The sequence below is a fragment of the Oncorhynchus masou genome, chromosome 32, assembly GCF_036934945.1.
Source record: "Oncorhynchus masou masou isolate Uvic2021 chromosome 32, UVic_Omas_1.1, whole genome shotgun sequence".
Lineage (NCBI taxonomy): Eukaryota > Metazoa > Chordata > Actinopteri > Salmoniformes > Salmonidae > Oncorhynchus > Oncorhynchus masou.
Genome location: NC_088243.1, coordinates 51,747,176 through 51,774,453, shown reverse-complemented (window position 1 = coordinate 51,774,453; position 27,278 = coordinate 51,747,176). Strand labels below are relative to the sequence as shown.

Below are 27,278 nucleotides of genomic sequence, written 5' to 3'. Positions count from 1 at the left end.
AAATATTTCAGGCAAACGAACAAGAAATCAAAGGAAATGGATATATATTTGGAAAATGGATTTTGGATCTCCTGGGCCCAGTTTTTCAAATGTTAGCTATCCGTATTTTGGCGTTTGGATAGGATTAAATGTATAGAAATATAATATAATATAATTTAATCCTATAATTTAATCCTTGATTTTGGTTTGTATTTTTTTCTTTATTTCCCCCCGTTTTTTTCTGTGTTAAAGTTCAGTTTTCACCCCACACAGTAGGTGGCAGCATGCACCTTTAACATATGTTTATGAACTTCCATAATACCATAGAGGAAGAAGATCACTTTTTTTTTTCATTTTGCAAAACTGCTGAGATTTAATCCTACTTCCTATTTTCTTCATCTCATTGTAGAGTAGGTTTGCTCTGGGTTCTCCACATGTCCTTTTTATTTTTTATGCAATAACCCATTTCCTTATGTGCTTTGATCTAAACTGGGAATCTGAAATGGAAGCACTGGCTTCCATTTCCACTGGCTTCTGAGATGGAAGCACTGGCTTCTTCTGGTCTTTATCTGGCATTAGGTTGAGCATCCTCTGCAGAGCCACGTACACGTCTCGGATAAAATGAAAGATGGAAAAAGATGGAAGCACTGGCTTCTTCTGGTCTTTATCTGGCATTAGGTTGAGCATCCTCTGCAGAGCCACGTACACGTCTCGGATAAAATGAAAGATGGAAGCACTGGCTTCTTCTGGTCTTTATCTGGCATTAGGTTGAGCATCCTCTGCAGAGCCACGTACACGTCTCGGATAAAATTAACAAAACATCTAAAATAATCACAAAAATACACAACACCACGGTAGACAGATTTCACAAATGATGGAAATGATGAAAGATGGAAGCACTGGCTTCTTCTGGTCTTTATCTGGCATTAGGTTGAGCATCCTCTGCAGAGCCACGTACACGTCTCGGATTAAATTAACAAAACATCTAAAATAATCACAAAAATACACAACACCACGGTAGACAGATTTCACAAATCAGTAACACACATCTAAAATTCATAATTGAGATGAAAATAACATTAAATATATTGGAATATCAAAATACTATTTGGGTATACAAAATAAAAATAAAACTTATTCAAAAGGAAAAAATACATTATTCACATACAGTAACATTTTTCACAATCACCTCCTAAATTGGGTGGAATTTGTTTCAGTTTCTATCACATTACTTCTCCAAAGACAAGTTCAGTTTGTACTGACTGACTGACTGGGAGTTGATCAAGGCTGGGATGTGGGTGTGAGGATGGCAGAAATTAGGTAGAAAGGGAGACGTGGTCAATTTTCAAGAAGGGTGTTAGAGAAGTATGATGATGGTCTACAGAAGGTGTGGTATGCTGAGGCAGTGAAGAATGTAGAGCATGATGGTGAGGATCCATGTGAGTAGTAGATCTGTGCTAGTACAGGGATAGGCAAACAAATGATATACACTTCAGTAAGGTTGGCTTCTTAGCATTAATAGCAATGGTTATCAACTGTACTGCAGAAATGAAATGTAAAATCACAGAAAATACATGTTGTGGTGCCAATTGCAGAGAAGTACTTGGGTATATGAGATTTCACTTCAGAGGAGTTACAGGGTATGTTGAGTGGTAGTGTCCCGTCCTCCCTGGATTAGGATCGGATAGGGTCAAAGAGGTGGTGGGTTTTTTAATGTGTAGGTTTAGTTGTATCAGTGTAATGGATTTACACTCCAGTCCAGTTGGTGGCAGTAATGCACCTTTTTGGTTTTCAACTGCCACTTAAAAATCATAAACAGTTTTTTTTTCAAGCAGACACGCTGCTATGTTAAGACAGAGAGACACCTTGAATAATTGTCGCGTGTTTTTATGCAGTTTATTTCCATGAAAAAACATTCTAGACTATGCACAAGCTACATTAGCTTATGTTGTCTTTGTCTGTCCAGAAATGTATTTGCGTCCTGAGTTGTTGTATCATTTTCTTCTGTCAAGTTGGTGCAAGAAGTAAGTAATTTCACAAGTTTTCCTAACCCAACATTAACCTAGTAGATACATTTTTTTCTAGAATGTTATTATAGTGTACAAACATATTGCCTAATTCTTGCTCAGTAACACACTGTTGCAATGTTGTTGTGTTGTAGCTATGTTGCTTAATGTCTGGTGTGAGTTCAGCGGCTTACTGCGTTTCTACTTCGGTGAGGTTTAACGGCGGTTAGCATCCAATATTTTGCATTACCGCACCTAACTGAAATGTAGTGGTAGTGTCCCGTCCTCCCAGGCCTCTGCCTGGAGTAGGATCGGATAGGGCCAAAAGGGTGGTGGGTTTTTTAATGAGTGTAGGTTTAGTTGGAAGGGTATTTAAAAAAAAATCAATTACACTTTTCGATAGAAAGGGGGAAACGGGATTTTTTATTTATGTTTTAATTACCCTCCCAACAAACCCTACACTCATTAAAATCAACCACCAACGACCTGAGAGGACGGGACACTACCACTCAACACACCCTGCAACTCTTCTGAAGTTTTGTACCCCCAAGTTGTGGTGGCAGCTGCAAAGTAGTACATCTATGTCCTGTGACTTGATAACCATTGCTATGACGCTAGGAAGCCTGGTCATAACCATGGCCGTCAATGCAAGGCACAGGCAACACAACACCTTCTTTCCTCACAACACCTTCTACCTCTTCCATTTCACCCACAGGAACTCGAACTGGCGTCAGGCTCACTGTGTTTGAACTTGGCGCCAATCTTCCTTGACATACCCTCTCCCTTGTTATTGCTAGCTTCACCAGATACAAACCCATCCTCTGCCTGCCTCAGTCTTTTCAATCCTCCTCCCTTAACCAATTACCCAACTCCTTCTGAAAATATTCAACTTTTCCAAGTCTAAATCTCTTTTTAGCCTCCTTGATGGATACGTTAAGCCCTGTACTCCATCCACTTCCGCTTGCTACATTTGTAGCTGATTATGGTGGGGCAACATTGTAACACTAATTTGTTTTCCTTTAGACTGTTAATTTCATCATAGCTGATGATATGAGACCAACATTAGGATACTACGGGGATCCTGTTGTGAAACAGGACATTGATCATCTTGCCTCTAAACGCAATGTCTTTCTCAACGCATATGCCCAGGTAGGCCTGCAGCAGATATGTGATTTAATTATGTAGCCCAAGCCAACTTAAGTTAGCAATCCATTGCAATTGTATAATTGAATCTATTTTCTTCATCTTTTTTTCTTTCTGTCATTCAATTTGTAGCAAGCAGTGTGTGCACCAAGTCGGACCTCCTTACTAAACAAGTCGTAGACCTGACACAACCGAGTTATATGACTTTATCTCCCACTGGAGAGTCCATGCAGGGATCTACACAACTCTCCCTCAGTGCTTCAAGTCAAAGGGCTACACCACTATGCCAGTGGGGAAGGTCTTTCATCCAGGTAAATATCCTAGCCATTTTTCTAGACCTATGTTTTTAGTGGTTGGTGAATTTCATTTTATCAGTCTACTTTGAAAAATGTGTTAACAATTCTCTGGTTTTCTGCACTTTGTTTAATATCCACTGTTTTCATTTTTTTTCAAATATCTCCCTGCTTATTTGGTGCAGGATCTCATGTGAGAGCTTTCAAATTGCTAGAGGCTGTTTCAGTTGCCTTGTTAATACTTGTCCTCCAGAGGCATTGTGTTGTGCTACACTCACTGTTTTATGTGCTTGTGTTGAAGGCATAGCCAGCCGCCAATCACTCAGATGATTACCCATACAGCTGGTCTGTACCTTCTTATCATCCTCCCTCTTTCAAATATGATAAAAGGAAGGTCAGTGTTTGTCTTGACTGCTGCCGTGTCTCCCTAGTCTACAGGTGCTCTGGTCATGTATGACTTAAATGAATGTTTGTATATTTAATGGGTACTATTCAGTATAGTGAATGGTTTCAATTCGGTATACAAACATTAATTTAAAGCTGGAATCCTTAATGGTGAAACTGCCACGTCCGTTTGCGATATTACAACAAAGAATTTATTGAAAGCAGTAGTTAATTGTGTAGATACTCCTCTAAGAAAACCAGGGTTTCCATTAGCCGGTACTAGCCGGGTTTTGGACAGTATTTTTTTTTTTTTTCATGTATTGTTGAAAAGCTGATAAATAAAATTGCTGCCAGTCAATTGTCCACCGGGAGAGGAAAAAGCCCATTCCGAAATGCTTTTAAGCCTATTAGTTGATGTAAATACCAGTGGATGTAAATACATTTGACTGGTCATGTGTATCGGTCCATAGGTTAATTTGCATAATTTGGTGGAACTAAATTGGCGCATGTGTACAGTATTTCTTTATGTCTCTTATCACAAGTACAGCATACACATACAGAGCCTTTGAGTGGAATATCTGTCAGACAGAGCAAGAGCTGCTGCTACAGCATCTCAAACAGCAAATGCATAGACAACAGGAGGCAGGCTTCATCAGCGCATCACACACACCACTTTGCAATGAGCTGCATATTATGAGGCATATCTTACCTTGCTTTAAAGAAGCCTAGCCAAAATCAGACCATATCCGTGGAGGCAATTATTTTATATCAACTTTATTTCATTGTCCATTAGCCAAAGACACAATCCGTGTCATATTAGCAACCCATGCTAGTTGTTGCATCATCTCTGTCACATGAAACCGCTGGCATGTGCGGTGTGCTTTTAACAACACTTTGCCCTGCTAATTGCATTATGGTACTAACATTCACATGAAGCCTACTGCCTTGTGTGTATTGCTGAACTTTATAATGTAAATAATAGTTTATCAACATTTTTAAATGAATGTTCTGGTCTGTTGCGTAAGACTCTTTTCTTTTTAACTTTTCTTTTGTTTATATAGCCTATGCCTGGTTGTATGAATTTGGGATCTATCATCCCACAGCTGTCCAGAGTCTGTTTGGAATAGGCTTTCTTTCTCGACAAGCGCACCAATAGTATAGGTAAACTTTTCTACTATGGGGGCTAGTGATTTTGCTGTTCGTTAGTCTTGTTAGCTGAGGAAAAGTAAATGTGGACAGTTCTAACATCTTCAAAGTGCAGAATTTGTTAACAAGGACCACAAATCGTTGCATCTTCCATTTGCATGTACTGTTAATATGAATTACCTTAATCTAAATGTAATTTCTGTCATTCTTAGCACTGTGGGTAGAGGCCCTAATCAGGTTACTCTCCCAATGCCCTTGGGTCTGGTACATTTTTCAAATGTCTGCTGAATTAATATTCTGCTGGTCAAATGTCCGGTGCCACATTTTCCAAATGGAAACCTAGTGGATACCGTAAAACAGCGAAGCACTTTTTTTCCCCTCGGACATCATTGCACAGCCGAATATGGACTGCATTTTTTATTTATTTTATTTACCACATTGCGCAAGGCTTGTCACCACTTTTTCAACAAAAAACCACATTGGTAGGGTGGACAGTGGCGCTGTTTCTTCCTACTGCGGATTCCATCTTTAAGATATAATGGCTAAAGATGCTTCTGCCTGTCTGTTTTGAGCCATCTCTCTGTGTAATACTCAAACTGCTTATCGTAAGATGTTTTTTTGTGCATTTTCACATTCATACATGTAAAATGTTGTTTAGCTAATGTTGGTTTGTTTAGGTTTGCAAGGGCATTGATGGCCAACTGCATGTCAACCTGCTGTGCTCGGTGAATGTGTCAGAACCCCCTCGGGACACTACCAGACATGGAGAGCACAGAGGCTGTCAGACTGCTCAAGTCCACAAGGGATTCTGACAAGCACTTAATTCTGGCTGTTGGATTCCACAAACCTCACATTCCCTTCAGAATCCCACAGGTACCGCACCTGCAGCTGCCCTTATTTTCAGACATTGACTTTTTAACTGTGCAATCAGATTGCATTAATGAGCAAGTATGATTCACCCAATAGAATGTAGATCAGGCTCTCCAACCCTGTCCCTGCAGAGCTACAGTCCTATAGGTTTTTGCTCCAACACTATTCAAGCGCACCTGATTCTAATAAATGGCTGATGATAAGCTGAATCAGGTTAGTTACAACTGGGGTTGGGGTGAACCTACAGGAGGGTATCTCTCCAGAAACAGGGTTGGAGAGCCCTAATGTAGATGGTATGATTTGTTAACTGATGAAAGTTTTTGCCAATTGCCTAACAACAAACTTTGTGTATTAGGAGTTCTTGAAGCTCTACCCCCTGGATAAGATGACCCTGGCTTCAGACCCTGATGTTCCTAAAGGCCTCCCCAGCATGACCTACAATCCCTGGACTGACATTAGGAAGATGTTCAAGCTATGAATGTCAGCTTCCCATATGAACCAATACCAAAGGAATTCCGGGTTGATTATACATGTACACTCTTGGAAAAAAAGTGCTATCTAGAACCTAAAAGGGTTCTTCGGCTGTCCCCAAAGGAGAACCCTTTGAAGAGCCGTTTTTGGTTTCAAACCACATACTATTAATATTTGTGTTAGTGATTCAGCATCAGAAGTTATGTCAAGACACTCTCATTATAGAATATATATTGTTTATTATAAATCCAGAGTTAAAAATCTGTGTTTCGGTCAGAGACCTTCATCAGACAATGTTTGTGACTCAGCTCTAGAATCGACAGCACTATTATGTCTCTGTGATGTACCTGGACTCCCAAGTGGGCATGTTGTCAAATACTCTGGATGATCTGGGCCTGGCTAAAGACAATGATGTGGTCTTTACTTCAGACCATTGGAAAAGTAATTTGGCCATATAGCCCAGTCCTAAACTGGGCTGGGTTCAGTATGAAAAAATGGTGTGCAGTGTTCAGTTAAATAGAAACGTTGCTGTTCTGAATGCCAAGTTGAAAAATGGGGAGGAGTTGGGTCGTAGGTTGGTATGACGATTCAAAATACACCGCTGCCCTTTAAATACGTCACTCATTGCTCCAAACCACACCCCACCACACACACCAAACGTACCTCAAAATTAGTTAAAGAACGTGGGGAAACATGTCATTCAGTACAAACTGTCATGCAATGTACCAAACGTTTATTCAAACTGAACGAACCCCTAGTGTCTGTAATGGTTTGTTAATGGCACTGTTTGAGGTACTCTTTAGCCACTAGATGGGGATGTGAGAACATCAAAATTCTGCCTTCACCTTCCTGAGTTGACAAAGATTTACTTAGCTTGGATTCATCCAAAGCATATATCAGTCCCTCCAGGATTCTGTGATCAAGTTTTTGTTGTTGTTGAAAAATCAACAATTCCCTCCATATTATGCGAGGGCTTGCAAATTTGAACAATCACTGCGCTTCTGCATTAAAAAAAGTAAAATCATCACATAAAACTGACCCATCACCACAGTTTATAAAGAGGGCATGCAATTTCAACCAATCACCTCTAATATACCACATAATATGGTTCAATCAAGTCACACGTCAACAAATGTTTTCCCTCGTCAGCGCATTTCTACAACAAATTGGACAAAATCATTGCGTATTACCTTGCAAAATGTTAGAATTTTTGCCTTCAAATATCACAAAAAAATCCCTGCCGAAATCCTGGAGGGACTGATATGTTGTCTTGACTATGAACTGTAGGTTGATTTACAGGAGCATCGTATGTAAAATGATTATTGTTACACGTTTTTTTTTATTCCATGCCTGTATGTTGCATACCATGACCAATAATTCATTTTATGTTGTCCGATTGCTTAATTACATTGGCATTTTTGTAAAATATGATTCCTTTCTCTTAAAGGATGGTCACTTGGGTAGCATGGGGAATGGGCCAAATACAGCAACTTTGACGTGGCCACTCGCCTTCCCCTAATGTTCTACGTACCAGGTGTGACTGCAGTCCGCCAGGGGATGAGATCTTTCCCTACATAGATGTGTTTGGTCCAGCACAGCATCACTTTACACAAGGTATTCACTCATAGTTAGTAACTAGTTTTAATTCCTTGTGTGTACTTCTCTTATACTTTATTATATAATTAGCACTGATCTTGCAAGGTGTGACAGGAAAGCAGTATGCTGGAAACCTATCCAGTCTTTTTTTCTCCTATCAGACATTGGTACAGTGAAGGAAAGGAAGCCATTGAGTAATTTGAGACTTTCATATTCCTCTGACTCCTTCCTGTGACAATCATTCTCCCACAGGACAGATGGTGCCAGAGAAGTTTGTTCTCTACTATGTGACATTGTTATTCCCAGTTCTGTTGATGGATTGTGACTATCTCACTCTCACTGGAGGAATGTGAATGAGATGCTAGATGTCTTCCCCACAGTGTCTTACCTGGCTGGGCTGAAGCCCCCACACCCCTGTCCTGACAACTCCTTCAACGTGGAGCTCTGTACCCTAGGGAGACAACCTGGCCTACTCCTTCAAGCACCTAGACTACAGCAAGGACTGCAGCCAGTATCCCAAGGCCTGCAGACACCCCCCAGGAGAACTCTGACCTGCCTAACCTGAAGAAATTCCAGGTGGTGGGCTACTCTGCCCTCCTGGGACTACCGCTTCACCCAGTGGGTGGGTTTCGACCCTGCTAGCTTCCAGACTGACCTGGTGGTCCACGCTGGAGAGAGACCCAGGCCAGGACCACAACCTGTACTCTGCAAGCTGGGCCAGGACCATCATCAGCTGAACACCCTTACCTCAAACACCACCTCTACCTCACTGCAGAGATTACATCTAAAGGGATGTCATGATAATGCCTTGTTTCGATAATTAACTATTTAGAAGGGAAGATCTGAATTGTTGCTATATTCAGAGAGGACTCAACATTTAATGAATATATTGAATGTCCCACAGTTACAATAAGGGCACTTAATGTATTTTGTAGTTAACCGTTAAGATATTAGTTGCTGCTATTATGGTTAACCTGTAGTATCTACAGTACATGGGTTTTTAGGCACACACATTGTCTTGAAAAGGTGTCTGTGGGAGTTAGTGTGCTAAGTTTGATTGAATCACAAATGAGAACAGTAGGGTTAGTTTTGCAAGCATAGAGATTTTCTACAGTAATAAAACAACCAAAGGTTACTTACGTAACCCCAAATTTCTGAAAATGAGTGAGATGTATCACGTGGGATTCGCTAGGATCAACTATTCTCGCGAAATAACCTATCGGAAGCATCTGCTGGAGACCGACAGGCCTTTATTTAACTAGGCAGGCCTTTATTTAACTAGGCAAGTCAGTTAAGAACAACAATACATAATACAAAGCAGCCACAACTGTCAGTAAGAGTGTCCATGAATGAGTCTTGTAGAGATTGAGATAAAACTGTCCAGTTTGAGTGTTTTGTTGCAGCTCGTTCCAGTCGCTAGCTGCAGCAAACTGAAAAGAGGAGCGACCCAGGGATGTGCGTGCTTTGGGGACCTTTAACAGAATGTGACTGGCAGAATGGGTGTTGTATGTGGAGGATGAAGGCTGCAGTAGATCTCAGATAGGGGGGAGTGAGGCCTAAGAGGATTTTATAAATAAGCATCAACCAGTGGGTCTTCCGACGTGTATACAGAGCAAACCAGTTTACAGTGGAGTATAGAGTGCAGTGACGTCCTATAAGGAGCCTTGGTGGCAAATCTGATGGCCGAATGGTAAAGAACATCTAGCCGCTTGAGAGCACCCTTACCTGCCGATCTATAAATTACGTCTCCGTAATCTAGCATGGGTAGGATGGTCATCTGAATCACAGTTTGTTTGGCAGCTGGGGTGAAAGTGGAAGCCTAGTCTAGATTTAACTTTAACCTGCAGCTTTGATATGTGCTGAGAGAAGGACAGTGCACCACCGAGCCATACTCCCAAGTACTTGTATGAGGTTACTACCTCAAGCTCTAAACCCTCAGAGGTAGTAACCACACCAGTGGAGAGAGGGGAATTTTTCTTACCAAACCACATTACTTTTGTTTTGGAGGTGTTCAGAACAAGGTTAAGGGTAGAGAAAGATTGTTGGACACCAAGAAAGCTTTGTTGTAGAGCATTTAACAAAAAATCTGGACTATCATCTGTATATAAATGGATGCGAGAGCTTCCTACTGCCTCAGCTATGTTGTTGATGTAAATTGAGAGGAGTGTGGGGCCTAGGATCGAGCCTTGGGGTACTCTCTTGGTGGCAGGCAGTGGCTAAGACAGCAAATTTTCTGATTTTAGACACTGTGCTCTTTGAGAGCGGTAGTTAGCAAACCAGCCCAAAGACCCCTCGGAGTCCAATACTTCTTAGCTGGTCCACAAGAATGGAATGGTCTACCGTATCAAAAGCTTTGGGCAAGTCAATATTAATAGCAGCACAACATTGCTTCGAATCAAGTGCAATGGTGACATCATTGAGGAGCTTTAAGGTTGCATTTACACATCTCATAACCTGAGCGGAAACCAGTTTGCATACCCAAAGAGAATACTATAGACATTAAGAAAGCCAGTCATTTGATTATTGACAAGTTTTTACAACACTTTTGATAAACAAGGCAAAATAGAAATAGGCCTTTAAGAGTTAGGATCAGCTTGATCTCCCCCTTTTAAATAAAGGATAAGGAGCCACTCTGGTTATTATCAAGCATGCTTCTCTTCCTTGCGCTCTTCCTCACAGGGAAATACGGTGATACATCTGTATCACGTGAGAAATGGCCGACTCCCATATCGCAAACATGGTCTCTGAAGCCAGGGTAGTCACAACATCAGCAACCCTCAGAGGCTCCGAAACGGAGGGAGTACGCACCAATAAGGTACATAAACAACCCATCGGGAAAAACCTCATAACTGAGGGGAAGCCCAATTTGTGCCTCACAAAATCTAAGTTTAATGTGATATGTACCAAAAACTGTACCCAAGAGGTACACTTCTCTGTAGGAGAGGGACCTTTCATGCCCCTCCAAAGGCTATCACCCACACCATTATGAATAAATATAATAGTCCTCATGATCTGGCAGGATATTGTCTAAGATAGAAGGGTCCATTGGTTTCCCAATGAATGAAGAGCATCATAACTTTGCCTGAGCTCTCATTCCATCCAAGTAGATACGCAACACACATACTGGACAATGATGGGGACACCCTTCTGGGGAAGGCGACAGGCAAAAAGCCATAGGCTCCAATGTGTGACAAAGAGAAAATGTCAACCCGTGCCAATGGATGGGGTTAGGTACATTAATCTGAAAGACTGCAGGCTCGAACAGTGGCTGGTAAAGAGCAGTCCGCACACTCGCTTTAGGTACGCCAAGGGCAGTAGTAAAGCGAAAGACTGAGGAATATTACATCTCTATGCTTCTCAGCTGCTTGTAGCTTCTGTGAAAGAATCTTCAGAACAATAGACACGTTTCAGGACGAGCTATAGAGTCAGAGGCTGGGCGTGAGCGACACAAGTTTGGATAAACTGTTCCTGTCGGGGCCCTCGCAGACTGAGAAAGCGGCTAGAGGACCTTAACAATGACGAAACCTCTCCGTCCAAAAAAGTCTGGCATTTTTACAGTATAGGATGATGGAAAACCGAGTGTAGGAAGGAACGATCTGTTTAGTCATATCATTCTTCCAAGAAAATGCATCAACTGTAAAACAGAGAGCGTGCCTAAGGGGGCTGGCACTCTTTTCCAGGGGTCACAGGCCTGCTATAGCATCCGGGTGAGGGTATATAATTGCTTTGTTTGCTAGGGTACAAATCCTGCATGATGATAGCAGCCTGGACTGGTCGTGAGCAGTGTGTACCGGCTGACCGGAAAGTCACTGGCCATCGAGGGGCTCGAAGATGACGGGGAGGTCCTGTTTCTTTGCTCCATGTAGACTGAAAACGGAGGATAGGCAACATACATCTGTTCTTAACTGACTTGCCTAGTTAAATAAAGGTTAAATAAAAAAAATTAAGGGTGTGTCAGCTCTCCAGGTCACTGTTTTGGGAATGGGGTCTCTCAGGGCCCTCACAGGTTTGTAGCTTCTACCAGGCTGCAGCAAGTTAGTCCGAATAGATGCGGGAAATGGGCTCTCTGGCTACAGAGCAGCCGGTGGCATGAAGCCAAAGGAAAAGCAGCGCATTGTTCCTAATACAGTATTCCTAATCTTGGGCAGTAGCAGTAATATCCTATGTCTTGGCCCTGCTCTATTGAGGAGAGTTGTTTAAAAGCGAAGATTTATCCTCAGCCACTCGTAAGATGGGGATGCAGTGGTCTGGTTGTGGGATGAGGAAAAGCTGAAGCTTTGTGGACTCGGGAGTATAAATTTGTTATTAAGGCACATGAAAGTTCGTGTTCCAGAAGGCATTTCTGACACGCATTTTGATTTAAAAAATGAATGTTTACATTCAAATGCTTCTCCTGAGAAGTAGTGACGTGCGTCATATGCTTAGTTTCCTGAAACTAGTCTCATTTAATTAGCATTCTCTATGGGATTTCCATGTATTTGTTGGCATTGCTATCCTTCAGATTAGAGTATCAGTGGGGTTTGAAAACACCACCCCTTGTGTTCAGTGCCAGTATTGCAGAATATCCCGGTATGGCACAAAGTCGGTATGACGATCTGGATGCCACCCAAGCCTAATAGGTGATGCTAGCGAATCCCACATGTGGTACATCAAAACAAGTATTTGAAAGGGAACCAACTGCAATGATGAAATGCATTCTGTAGCCTGTTCTTTCAGCTAGGGAAAAGAGATGGATTACAGAGTATGCTGCATAACATTCGGCCGTGATTGGGAATCCCATAGGGCGGCACACAATTGGCCCAGCGGCGTCTGGGTTTGGCCGGGGTAGGCCGTCATTGTAAATAAAAATGTGCTTTTAACTGACTTGCCTAGTTAAAGATTAAATAAAAAATATATTTAAAAATGGAATCACTTGGATTTGTTGATCATTAGGGCCAACATATTAACGGAAGGTCTTGGTGAACATGCAGCGCTGTACTGTAGAACTCTTCAGTTTCATGCTTTGCACGAAGATATGTTATGTTTATTGAAACACTATGTATAGATACTTTTTTTTAAAGAAATCTGTTATAAATATGTATCAAATTCAAATAAGCCTCGCTCGCTCATTTTTTTGGGAATATATTCTTGTCAGTGTGCAGCAGAAGCGGATACTGAGGTGGATCCTTAGGGAGCACCAATGTATTCAGCTCCAGCAGACAGGCTTCATTGCCAGCTGGGCTGGAAAATTCCACTGCCTTGTTTTTTGCCTTTTGAAAGCAAGGTCAGGCCAGTTGGAGATGGATCCATGGGCTGATTGAAGCTGATATTTTAATTGCTCACGCCAAAGCAGAATTGCGTTTGTGCTCGCAAACTTTGGACCTGTGATTTGAACTCTATTTCAGCTCCTGTTTGTAAGTTCTGTAAACTTTTTCACCATGAGGCCAAACATAGTTTAATGGCTGTGATAGAACTGAGGAGGATGGATCAACAACAATTTAGTTACTCGACAATACTAAACTAAAATGACAAAGTAAAGAGAATGAAGCCTGTACAGAATTACAAATATTCCAAAACATGCATCCTGTTTGCAATAAGGCACTAAAGTAAAGCTGCAAGAAATGTGGTTAGAAATCAACTTTATGCCCTGAATACAAAGCATTATGTTAGGGTCAAATCCAACACATCACTGAGTAATGGAATATCTACATAGGAGTATAGAGGCCCATTATCAGCAACCATCACTCCTGTGTTCCAATGGCACGTTGTGTTAGCTAATCCAAGTTTATCATTTTGAAAGGCTAATTGATCATTAGAAAACCCTTTTGCAATTATGTTAGCACAGTTGAAAACTGTTGTTTTGATTTAAAGAAGCAATAAAAACTGGTCTTTAGACTAGTTGAGTATCTGGAGTATCAGTATTTGTGGGTTTGATTACAGGCTCAAAATGGCCAGAAACAAATAACTTTCTTCTGAAACTGTTCAGTGTATTCTTTTTCTGAGAAATGAAGGCTATTCCATACGAGAAATTGCCAAGAAACTGAAGATCTCGTACAACGCTGTGTACTACCCCCATCACAGAACAGCACAAACTGGTTCTAACCATAATAGAAAGAGTGGGATGCCCCGATGCACAGCTGAGCAAGAAGACAAGTACATTAGAGTGTCTAGTTTGAGAAACCGACGCTTCACAAGTCCTCAACTGGCAGCTTCATTAAATAGTACCAGCAAAACACCAGTCTCAACATCAACAGTGAAGAGGCGACCCTGCGATGCTGGCCTTCTAGACAGAGTTGCAAAGGAAAATCCATATCACAAACTGGCCAAATAAAATAAAAGATTAAGATGGGCAAAACTACACAGACACTGGACAGAGGAACTCTGCCTAGGTCAGCATCCTGTAATGGAACCCACAAATACTGATACTCCAGATACTCAACTAGTCTAAAGACCAGCTTTATTGCTTTTTTAATCAAAACAACAGATTTCAGCTGTGCTAACATAATTGCAAAAGGGTTTTCTAATGATCAATTAGCCTTTTCAAAATGATAAACTTGGATTAGCTAACACACAACGTGCCATTGGAACACAGGAGTGATGGTTGCTGATAATGAGCCTCTGTACGCCTATGTAGCTATTTCATAAAAAATCTGCCGTTTCCAGCTACAATAGTCATTTACAACATTAACAATGTCTACACTGTATTTCTGATTAATTGGATGTATTTTAATGGACCAAAAATGTCCTTTTCTTTCAAAAACACTGACATTTCTAAGTGACCCCAAACTTTTGAACGGTAGTGTATACATTTTCACTTTGTCATTATAGGGTATTTTGTGTACATTTGTGAGAGAAAAAATCTATTTAATCCATTTTGAATTCCGGGTGTAAGAAACAAAATGTGGAATAAGTCAATGTGTATAAATACTTTCTGAAGGCATTGTATGTTTCCTAAAACCATTTTGTTCCTTTTAGAATAGATAAAACCTTGAATGTAGTGTATGCACCATTTAAATAGGTTAATTTCACTTGAATCCGTCACATACTGACACTCAACCTTGAGTTGCTCCACAGTCAATGCAGGGGGACAGAGCTTCATTCACAGGCGCAGGAATGCAATTACCCTTAAGGAGACAAACATGAATTGAAATACAATGTGTGACCTAACGCTGATAGATGATGGGTATTACCCATGTAAAACTTAATATGATTACAAACAGGTGATCAATGTAGAAGTGGTCAGGGATCACTGCTTAAGATAATAAATATTGATCTGATACAACAACCATTATGGATGAGCTACCAGTGTGTGGTGAGAAGAATAGCCATTCTCACATCACATCCAGGGTTGGTTTTGAGAATCGCATGTAGATTGGTTGGTTGCGTTTAGGCTTGAACAAATCCATATAAAATGAGTGACACTTTATTGTATTGATTCAGGTGCACCTTATTAAAGAAACACGTGTAGTCTTATGGTAATGGACATGTATTCACATGCTCGACAATGATGATCAATAATTGATGGATTTAGAGGAAACTGCTGAAAGACCGAAGTCTTTGATTTGGAAATTCAACTCCCAAGTTGCAGCAGCAGGCTAATGTGCTGGAGAATATGTAAAGAGTAAAGATGTGTTTACATCAGCCCTAACATCGGACCCATAAAAGACAGCTGGACTTTGTTATGAACTAGTCTGTGGCCTATTACACTGGCCTTCAAAGAGACTTGGAGATTACCAGCACACTCGCTTCTCATGAAGTGGAAGTTGTTTTGAATGCTGTCAGTCTGTCTCTACAGTCTGATCTGGAGATTGGTTATGGCTCACAACAACTATTCAAAACAACTGATTTACTCCAATAACTCAATATGAATTCAGATTTTTAAAATGCCAATTATGTTCTGATGGAATATGGTCTGATATATATTTTTATACCTAACCATTAATTTAGTTGACATTCTTCCCACTTGGCACAAACTGGTTAAATCAACATCGTCTCAATGTAATTTGTCAAATTTGTCAATTTGTCAATTGTGACGTTGAATCTATGTTTGGAACAGATTTGGATTTGCAAAAACTAATTAACCAGTACTGTTTTCATATCATTTCAACCAGCGTTGCAAACATTTAAATTATATTTTATATTTGAGATTCTTCAAAGTAGCCACACTTTGCCTTGATGACAGCTTTGCACACTCTTGGTATTCTCTCAACCAGCTTCACCTGGAATGCTTTTCCAACAGTCTTGAAGGAGTTCCCAAACATGCTGAGCACTTGTTGGCTGCTTTTTGTTCACTCTGTGGTCCAACTCGTCCCAAACCATCTCAATTTGGTTGAGGTTGGGTGATTGTGGAAGCCAGGTCATCTGGTGCAGCACTCCATCACTATCCTTCTTGGTCCATTAGCCCTTACACAGCCTTGAGGTGTGTTGGGTCATTTTCCTGTTGAAAAACAAATGATAGTCACACTAAGCCCAAACCAGATAGGATGGCGTATCGCTGCAGAATGTTGTGGTAGCCATGCTGGTTAAGTGTGCCTTAAATTGTAAATAAATCACTGACAGTGTCACCAGCAAAGCACCATCACACACCCTCTTCCATGCTTCACTGTGGGAACTACACATGCGGAGATCTTCCGTTCACCTACTGTGCGTCTCACAAAAACACAGCAGTTGGAACCAAAAATATAAATTTGAACAGACAGATTTCCACCGGTCTAATGTCCATTGCTCGTGTTTCTTAGCCCAAGCAAAACCTTTCTTCTTATTGGTGTCCTTTAGTAGTGGTTTCTTTTACAGCAATTTGACCATGAATGCCTGATTCACATAGTCTCTTCTGAACAATATTGATGGTAGGATGTGTCTTACTTGAACTCTGTGAAGCATTTATTAGGGCTGCAGTTTCTGAGGCTGGTAACTCTAATGGACTTATCCTCTGCAGCAGAGGTAACTCTGGGTATTCTTTCCCTGTGGTGGTCATCATGAGAGCTACTCATCATTGATGGTTTTGTGTGCACACTGGAAGAAACTTTCAAAGTTCTGCTTTGACTTCTTCTTCTGTATACCACCCCTACTTTGTCACAACGCAACTGATTGGCTCAAATGCATTAAGAAGGAAAGAAATTCCACTAATTGACTTTTAACAAGGCACACCTGTTAATTGAAATTCATTCTAGGTGACTACCTCATGAAGCCGGTTGAGAGAATGCCAAGAGTGTGCAAAGCTGTAATCAAGTCAAAAGGGGGCTACTTTGAAGAATCTCAAATATACATTGGTTACTACATTAATCCATATGTGTTATTTCATAGTTGTGATCTCTTCACTATTATTCTACAATGTAGAAAATAGTACAAATCTAGAAAAACCCTAGAATGAGTAGGTGTGTCCAAACTTTGGACTGGTACTGTATATGTTGAAATTGCTTTAAATTCAATGTAGAATGGTGAAACATCTCACGTAGAATCTACATGAAAATTGCAACACAATTCATGTTGTAAATGTGTTGAACATACAACATCAGATCCATGTCACATTTCCAACATTTTCTATATGTTCTCACTGTTTATTCAACGTCTGTTTTTCACCCTATATTACATTTTGGATGGTTGAAATTGTTGAATTTCATTTTTGATCTGACATTTTATTTGATATTTTTTCAATGTTGATAGTAAAATGGTATGTTTAATCGGCCCAGAAGCGGCCCTCTTCCAGGAAAGGGAAGGTGGGGGGAATGATTGAATCGGGCCGGAATCGGTTGTCGGACTCAGCCCGGAATCTAAATAAATGACTGCCTAGAATCTGCCCAAGTACATCGGGCCGTTTCTGTCTACCGGAATTCAGCCGACTTTGTTGGCATCTTACCAGAATCCCCCCAGAAGCGACCCGATGCAAATTTCTTAAATGTTTGCAAAATTGCCCAATTTAGTAATGTCAAATATTAATATATTACATTTAATGCATACAAATTATACCCACCCCCCAAAAAACATTGTCGGAGGACACACTGTGCACCTGGTGACCGTGGCAGCACGCATACGCCTGGCCCGCCACAGGAGTCACGACATCCCAGCCGGCCAAACCCTCCCCCAACTTGGACGACGCTGTGCCAATTGTGCGTCGCCTCACGGGTCTTCCTGTAGCGGCCGGCACCGGTCTCAAACCAGCATCTGTAGCAACACAGTTTGAAACTGCATTGCAGTGTCTTAGACCGCTGCGCCACTCGGGAGGCTCCATCCACAAAGTTTTTAATGCTTATCAATTGCCTTGCACAAAGTATAAAAATACTAAAAAATAACTTAAAATAGGACTCTAAAGAATATCATTTGAATGTTAATTGTAATTTTTGATCACAGAAACAATGAGAATATATGGGACAATAAATAATGAAATTATTGATATTTATATAAAGCAGCCCGTGTAATCAAATGCCAGAGAGTAGCCCCAATGTAATACATTTGGGCCAGATAACTCAAACCGGAATCGGTCTAGCATAATCCCCGCATCCTAGCTATAAGTAATACTGCCTAAGGTGGCCCAGACTCGGGCCACATGATGTCGACTGAGTCTGACTCTCTGCCGAGTGCCCCGACTCTCAGCCAGAATCGGCCCAGATCCACTGTGCTAGCGATGAGATTGAGATCTTCTCAAACTGCAACAAAGGGTGGTATATGTGTGAAGCTGGCATGTTGGGCTAATGCAAACAACCTTATCAGGGGTGCAGTAAGTAGTTTATAGGTAATTCTCAAAGAGGTGCTCAATGTTCCAAAAGATGTACATACACTTATGCATACACCAATAGAATACAATACTATTATGAAATGTGAGGGTAACTGCATATTTTGGTGTTGAGCATCATATAGTGAAGACTGGTTGAGCATCCAGATTTCATTAAGGTTTCAATAGATTTGAAAATCAACGTTGATAGTGTTCCTCTCTTCAAATCATCTAGCTGCCAACTTTTGCCTATTTTAAGCAGCCTAAACGATTTCCATCCATTTGTTTTTGCCTTGTTCATTGAAGAAGCTAGTGCCTGTGGATGATTATCTGTCCTATTGGAGTTGAAGGTGCTCCTCGTTCACGGTATCAATCTGACAAATAGTCATTACCATTTCACAGTCAAAGCTTTTCTTTGTGATGCACCAGTGTGAGCCATGCTAAAATGCATCAAATCCCATAGTGGATATTTTTGAAGAGAAAGACGATTAAAGGCTTTTGGAAAAGACGGGTAGTGTTGCACTCTGAAGGGACACATCCAGAGAGAAATGATGGTGAATTCAATAACTTGGGCTACATGGCTAACCATCAGGTAGCTACAGTACATCTCCATTGAAAGACGCTGGAGTTTCTTGTATTTCAGTCTTTCCATTGGATTATACGCATATGGTGTGCTTGAGTCTCATGAGGAGAATGTTAATTTTTTTAACCTGTATTTAACTAGGAAAGTCAGTTAAGAACAAATTCTTATTTACAATGACAGCCTAGGAACAGTGGGTTAACTGCCTTGTTTAGGGGCAGAACGACCATCAACCTTTCAGTTACTGGCCCAACGCTCTAACCACTAGGCTACATATACCACCATTTTCATGCAGACTGTATTCCTCTCAGAAAAAACATTTGTCAGAGGCTCTGATCTCCTTTCGAAGCTTATTGGCAAAATAATTTGCCCGACAACCTTGGTCACTAGCAGAACTTGACTGATGGAATTCCACTGAGTCTAGTCAGTTTTTGTTCTACATTTATTTTAATAGGCAAGTCAGTTAAGAACAAATTCTTATTTTCAATGACAGCCTAGGAACAGTGGGTTAACTGCCTGTTCAGGGGCAGAATGGCAGATTTTGTACCTTGTCAGCTCGGGGATTTGAACTTGCAACCTTTCGGTTGCTAGTCCAGTGCTCTAACCACTAGGCTACACTGCCGCCCCAACGGTGCCCACAGTATTGAAGGATGTTGTTTCCAAAAAGTTCTATCACCACTTTATGTCCATTAGTGTAGCCATGTCAAGTTTGCTAAATTCAGATGATGACAGGAGCTGCCAAACAGCTGCTGGTGCACTTTGTTGAGATGAGCAAGAGTATCTATGGTGATACATTTACGGTGTACATTGTACATGGTGTCACTCACTTGGCAGATGATATTGCATTTCACAACAAATCAATGACCTTAATTGCCATCAAAAGCCCACATAATCCATTGGTACAAGTGACAAGGCGTTTGTCTGAATCAGACCAAGTGAAACACACTGCCAAGAACATTCAACCATACGTCAAGAATAACATGCAGGATTGTTGTGTCCTCCTCCAGGACAACTATGCATTTGTCAAAGAAATTATAGAAGATGGAAACATGTCTGTGATGTTATTCACCATACTCAAACCCTATCACAGGCAATACATAGTGATCCTTCTTTTGCACAGTTTTGCCAAGTAAGATCAGATCTATTGGAATAGATTGGTTTGCAAATATGGCTTATATTATATTGTCTAATAATATATATTTTCCCAGGTTCTAATGTCAGAGGATGTGGGCCAGAGCAGTGTGGATGGAAAAAGAAGTAGAAGGTGTTGATCTAGAGCACTGAATCACAGACCAAATAAATATGACAAATATATATATAAAGAATAGGCTCCTAACCAATTGCACTATTTTGTGTGTTATTTCACATTGTTTGTAACTTATTTTGTACATAATGCTTATACCGTCTCTTATGTCAGAACAGCGATTACTCACCTCGAACTGAACAACGATATTTTCTTTAATGAGTCTGACGTGAAGGATATAATGTTGCTCCCAGACAATGCCCAAATCCTGTTATTCGCATGAAGAAAATAAGGAAATACTGGAGGCAGAGATCAGTGTGCCTTGGGAGAATTTGTCGGCGAGTGGGTAACCCACCTCTACCATCCATTCTATTAGTCAAAGTGCAATCACAGGAGAATAAACTGTATGAGCTCCGTTAGAGACTATCCTACCAACAGGACATTAAAAACTGTATTATCTTATGTTTTACTGAGTCATGGCTGAACGACGACACGGATAACATACAGTTGGCTGGGTTTTCCGTACATTGGCAGGACAGAACAGCTATGTCCGGTAAGGCGAGGGGTGGCGGTGTGTGTCTATTTGTCAATAACAGCTGGTGCACAATGTGTAGACCACACTATCTACCAAGAGTTTTCATCTATATTTTTCGAAGCCGCTTATTTACCACCACAAACCGACGCTGGCACTAAGACCACACTCAATGAGCTGTATACGGCCATAAGAAAACATGAAAATGCTCGTCCAGAAGCAGTGCTCCTGCTGGCCGGGGACTTTCATTCAGGCAAACTTAAATCTGTTTTACATAATTTCAACCAGTATGACATGTGAAACCAGAAGGGGAAAAAACTCTAGACCACCTTTATTCCACACACAGAGACTCATACAAAGCTCTCCCTCAGCATCCATTTGGAAAATCTGACCACAATTCTATCCTCCTGATTCCTGCTTATAAGCACAAACTAAAGCAGGAGGTACTAGTGACTCACTCAATACAGAAGTGGTCAGATGCCGCAGATGCTACGCTACAGGCTTGTTTAGCTAGCATAGACTGGAATATGTTCTGGGAATCATCCAATGGTATTGAGGAGTATACCACCTCAGTCTCCGGTTTCATCAAAAAGTGCATCGATGACGTCGTCCCCACAGTGACCTTACATACATATCCCATCCAGATGCCATGGATTACAGGCAAATCCGCACCGAGCAAAAGGCTAGAGCTGCCGCTTTCAAGGAGCGGGACACGAATCCGGATGCTCATAAGAAATCCCACTATACCCTCAGACGAACCATCAAACAGGCAAAATGTCAATACAGGACTAAGATTGAATCCTACTACACCGGCTCTAATGCTGGCCGGATGTGGCAGGAATTGCAAACTATTACGCACTACAAAAGGAAACCTAGCCACGAGCTGCCCAGTGACCCAAGCCTACCAGACAGGCTAAATGCCTTTTATGCTCGCTTCGAGGCAACACTGAACCATGCATGAGAGCACCAGCTGTTCCAGATGACTATGTGATCATGCTCTCTGTAGCCGATTTGAGCAAGACCTTTAAACAGGTCAATAAGACCGCGGGGCCAGACGAATTACCAGGATGTGTGCTCAGGACATGCGTGGACCAACTGTCAAGTGTCTTCACTGACATTTTCAACCTCTCCCTGACCGAGACTCTAATGCCTACATGTTTCAAGCAGACCACCATAGTCCCTGTGCCTAAGAAAGTGAAGGTAACCTGCCTAAATGATTACCGTCCCATAGCACTCATGTTGGTAGCCATGAATTGCTTTAAAAGGCTGATCATGGCTCACATGAACACCATCATACTGGAAACTCTAGACCCACTCCAATTCGCATTATCGCCCCAACAGATCCACAGATGACGCAATCTAAATCGCTCTACACACTGCCCTTTCCCACCTGGGCAAAAGGAACACCTATGTGAGAATGCTGTTCATTGAATACAACTCAGCGTTCAACACCATAGTGCCCACAAAGCTCATCACTAAGCTAAAAACCCGGGGACTAAACACCTCCCTCTGCAACTGGATCCTGGACTTCCTGACAGGCCGCCCCCAGGTGGTAAGAGTAGACAACAACACATCTGCCACGCTGATCCTCAACACGGGGGGCCCCTCAGATGTGCGTGATTAGTCCCCTCCTGTACTCTGTGTTCACCCACAACTGCGTGGCCAAGCATGCCTCCAACACCATCATTAAATTTGCTGATGACACAATGGTGGGAGGCCTGATCACCGACAACGATTTGACAGCCTATAGGGAGGAGGTCAGAGACCTGGCAGTGTGTCGCCAAGACAACAACCTCTCCCTCAACATGAGCAAGACAAAGGAGATGACCGTGGACTTCAGGAAAAGGAGGGCCGAACACGCCCCCATTCACATCGATAGCCTGTAGTGGAGCGGGTCGAGAGTTTTTCACATCACCAACAAACTATCATGGTTCAAACACGCCTCGAAAGTCGTGAAAAGGGCACAACAACACCTTTTCCCCTCAGGAGATTGAATAGATTTGGCATGGGTCCCCAGATCCTCAAACAGTTCTACAGTTGCACCATCGAGAGCATCCTGACCGGTTGCATCACTGCCTGGTATGGCAATTGCTCGGGCACCATGAGGCGCTACAGAGGAAAGTGCATACAGCACAGTACATCACTGGGGCCAAGCTTCCTGCCTTTTAGGACCTATATATTAGGCGGTGTCAGAGGAAGGCCCCAAAAATTGTCAAAGACTCCAGTCACCCATAGACTGTTCTCTCTGCTGCCGCACGGCAAATGGTACCGGAGCGCCAAGTCTAGGTCCAAAAGGTTCCTTAACAGCTACCCCAAGCCATATGAATGCTGAACAATGAATCAAATGGCCACCCGGACTATTTGCGTTGACCCCCCCCCCACTTTGAGATTCTTCAAAGTAGCCACCACAGCATTCTGCAGCGATATGCCACCCCATCTGGTTTGCGCTTAGTGGGACTATAATTTGTTTTTCCATAGGACAATGAGCCAACACACCTCCAGGCAAGAAGGAGAGTGATGGAGTGCTGCATCAGATGACCTGGCTCCCGCAATCACCTGACCTCAATCCAACTGAGATGGTTTGGACCAAAGAGTGAAGGAAAAGCAGCCAACAAGTGCTCAGCATATGTGGGAACTCCTTCATGGCTGTTGGAAAAACATTCCAGGTGAAGCTGGTTGAGAGAATACCAAGAGTGTGCAAAGCTGTCATCAAGGCAAAGGGTGGCTACTTTGAAGAATATGATTCCATAAGTGTTATTTCATAGTTTTGATGTCTTCACTTTTATTCTACAATGTAGAAAATAGTCAAAATAATTTAAAAAATATTGAATAAGTAGGTGTGTCCAAACTTTTGACTGGTACTGTATATATATAACAATATTACAAAAATAAAATATGGGAGAAATTTCAGCTTCTGAGGATAAAACTGACCTCAGGTAAATAGCAGATACATTGAAAATGCAATAAGTACAAACTGCTCGTTTAAAATGACTTAAATTGTTTGAACCCTCAACCCACCATTCCGAATCAAAACATCAATGTGAAGACCAAAGCCAGTGAAGTGGAGGAGATCTTCAAGAAAAAACTAAATAAAACTACACTCATAGATTGTATAACTGGTATGTTTAAACTAGTTCTGTCAAAGTTAACGAGTTAATCATTCGTTAACGCGTGACATGTTTATTGGCAATTTATTTTTGTCTTGAAATGTTTCCATTTCTACACTGCACAACACGGAAGTCAAATACAGTCATTGCTTTTTTTTTTTTTTTTTTTTTAAATGTTATTGTTTTTTTTTGTCAATCATTTTTTATTTATTATGAACACAACAAAATGAGCCTTTACATTGCTGAAGACCAGAGCTACGTTTGTTCTGCTGCGGATATGTCTTGGATTCGTGTGCATGTAGCGAGACGCTATTTTTTGGTTTGATAACAAGTGACTAGCTACCTAGCAAACTGATAACTTGACCACTGACTATGCATAGATTTGGTTGGCACAGGAAAAACTAAAAAGGAATAGGCTACTTAAAGAGCTGCTTCAAAGGCAGGCTGCATATGCAAGAGTGGGGTGTGTATGTATGTGTGAGAGAGAGAGAACGGGGAGTAAGTGAGCGAGTTTTGAATGGGCTTGTTTTGCATTGTTTTGTGTGGAAATTTCACTTAAAACCTGTTATGGCTAGGCGTCCCACTAGCGGCACACCTCAACAACATCCGGGGAAATTGCAGAGCGCGAAATTCAAATTACAGAAATATAAATATTTAACATTCATGAAAATACAAGTGTTATACATCAAAATAAAGCTTAACTTCTTGTTAATCCAGCCGATGTGTCAGATTTCAAAAGGCCTTACCCCGAAAGCACACCATGCGATTATCTGAGGACAGCGCCCCGCACACAAAAGCATGAAAAACATATTTCAACCAGGCAGATGCGCCACGAAAGTCAGAAATAGCGATATAATATATGCCTTACCTTACCTGATGATATTCTTCTGTTGGCACTCCAAAAGCTTCCAGATACATCACAAATGGTCCTTTTGTTCGATAATGTCCTTCTTTATATCCACAAAAACTCAGTTTAGCTGGTGCACTTCAGTCAATAATCCGCCGGTTTCCCTCCATCAAAATGCATACAAAATGAATCCCAAACGTTACTAATAACCTTCTCCAAACAAGTCAAACAACGTTTATAATCAAACCTCAGGTACCCTAATACGTAAATAAATGATCAAATTTAAGATGAAGAATCGCTATTTTCTTTACCGGAGATAAACATCAAAGAAATAGCTCTCATTCACGCGCATGAAAACACTTCAGCCAAAATGGGAGCCACCTAGAAAAACTACAATTTCTAGCTCATTTTTTCAAAAACAAGTCTGAAACTCTTTCTAAAGACTGTTGACATCTAGTGGAATCCGTAGGAACTGCAATCTGGGAGGATTTCGCCTTATAATAAAAATGACAGCCATTGAAAACAGTGGTAGGCAGATTTATTTATTTGTTTGGGGGGGGGGGGTTGGTTTGTCCTCTGGGTTTTGCCTGCCATATCAGTTTTGTTATACTCACATACTCACATACATTATGTTAACAGTTTTATAAACATAAGAGTGTTTTCTTTCCAAATCTACCAATTATATGCATATCCTAGCTTCTGGGCCTGAGTAACAGGCAGTTTACTTTGGGCACAGTTTTCATCCGGACGTCAAAATATTGCCCCCTAGCCCAGAGAGGTGTTAGTGGTGTTAATGGAACGGCTGAAAATATGTGAACGCCGCCCACCTGGGGCTCCGGGCCCTGCAAAACGAACTCACCGAGAGAGAGAGAGAGAGAGAGAGGCCCAGCCAGATCCCGGACTTGAACCCGATCGAACATCTATAGAGAGACCTGAAAATAGCTGTTCTGCTACGCTCCCCATCCAGCATGACAGAGCTTGAGGGGATCTGCAGAGAAGAATGGGTGAAACGTCCCAGATACAGTTGTGCCAAGCTTGTAGCATCATATCCCAAAAGACTTGAGGCTGTAATCGCTGGCAAACGCGCTTCAACAAAGTACTGAGTAAAGGGTCAGAAAACGTATGTAAATGTGACTTTTCAGTTTTTAATATTTGTATAGATTGCAAACATTTCTAAAAACCTGTTTTTGCTTTGTCATTATTGGGTATTGTGTGTAGATTGATGAAGAAAAACTTTCTTAAAAAAAAATCAATTTTAGAATAAGACTGTAACGTAACAAAATGGGGAAAAAGTCAAGGGGTCTGAATACTTTCCGAATCCACTTTAGACCCTAAGATAGGAAGATACATTTTGCACCATGAGTAGAATTGTTTTCTACACTTTTCAAGTGTGCAACATTATAACGGTCCTGGTTGATACAGTTAATTTTCCTATTCTTAGCTCTTATCCTTATTTAATATAGAGAAGCCTACATCACAAAATGGCAACTAGTTCTAAACATCTGATCAACACACTTCATGGATTGTTTTGGTCAAATCAAATCACAATGTGTTCTTAACCTCACTCCAATATTTAAATGTAGTTGATTATTATTCGAGTATAGTTTTCCAACTCGATAGCACCAAAATTAAAAATAACTTGGCTGTCTTTGTGAGTAGGTGAATAAAGGTTGAAATCTCGTTGATCAACGTCTCAACCAAATACTACTCAAATGTCCACGTTGAAATGATGTGATGTGCCCAGTGGATTATTTGCCCTTGCATGCAATAATATGGCAATTGGAAGGTACGTTCCTCAAACTCAAGCCTGCATGATACCTAAGGTATGTTTGTTAAATGCACCATTTCTCGCGGGCAAACGGAGGTCAGTGGCTGGTCCTTGTAGCTTGGCAGAAGTGAGTGGATGATCGACAGCGTTTAGCTCCAGAGGGTGTTGTGTTGTAGGGCATGGCTGGCACGCAGCACTGCTCCAGTGAATGGTGTGGCAGATATTACAGCCCAGGATCTGATGGCCTCCATCTGGCCCAGTGAGGCAGAGATGCCAGCCAGGCCAGCAGAGAGACTGTGCCCCCCTCCTCCCCCCATCTGTTTCCCCATCACCGCCAGTCAGCCAGTGGAGCCGAGGTGCAGAGGGTTAGTGTAGTATAGCTGTCTCGCTACAGCCAGAGCAGAGGTCTATCTCAGTAATTAACATGTTGACACACAGCTATGTTTATCAGAACCGTCTGCAATGGAGGAGACAAGTGGTCACTACTATGTTCTCAACATACAGTAGGCTACAGCAGGGCCATGCACAGACCTTTCTGGGGCAGGTGTTAAAAAACAAATAATGCCTGAAGCCTCTGTAGTGAAAACGGTTACATTTTTGAGCATAGGCCTATTTATTTTGCAACA

At 41.5% G+C, this 27,278-nt stretch overlaps 1 pseudogene; it reads left to right on the top strand.

The window, feature by feature from the left end:
• The first annotated feature begins 5,680 nt into the window (after positions 1-5,680).
• Positions 5,681-9,027, top strand: LOC135527216 (iduronate 2-sulfatase-like; annotated as a pseudogene).
• The last annotated feature ends 18,251 nt before the right edge of the window (positions 9,028-27,278 follow it).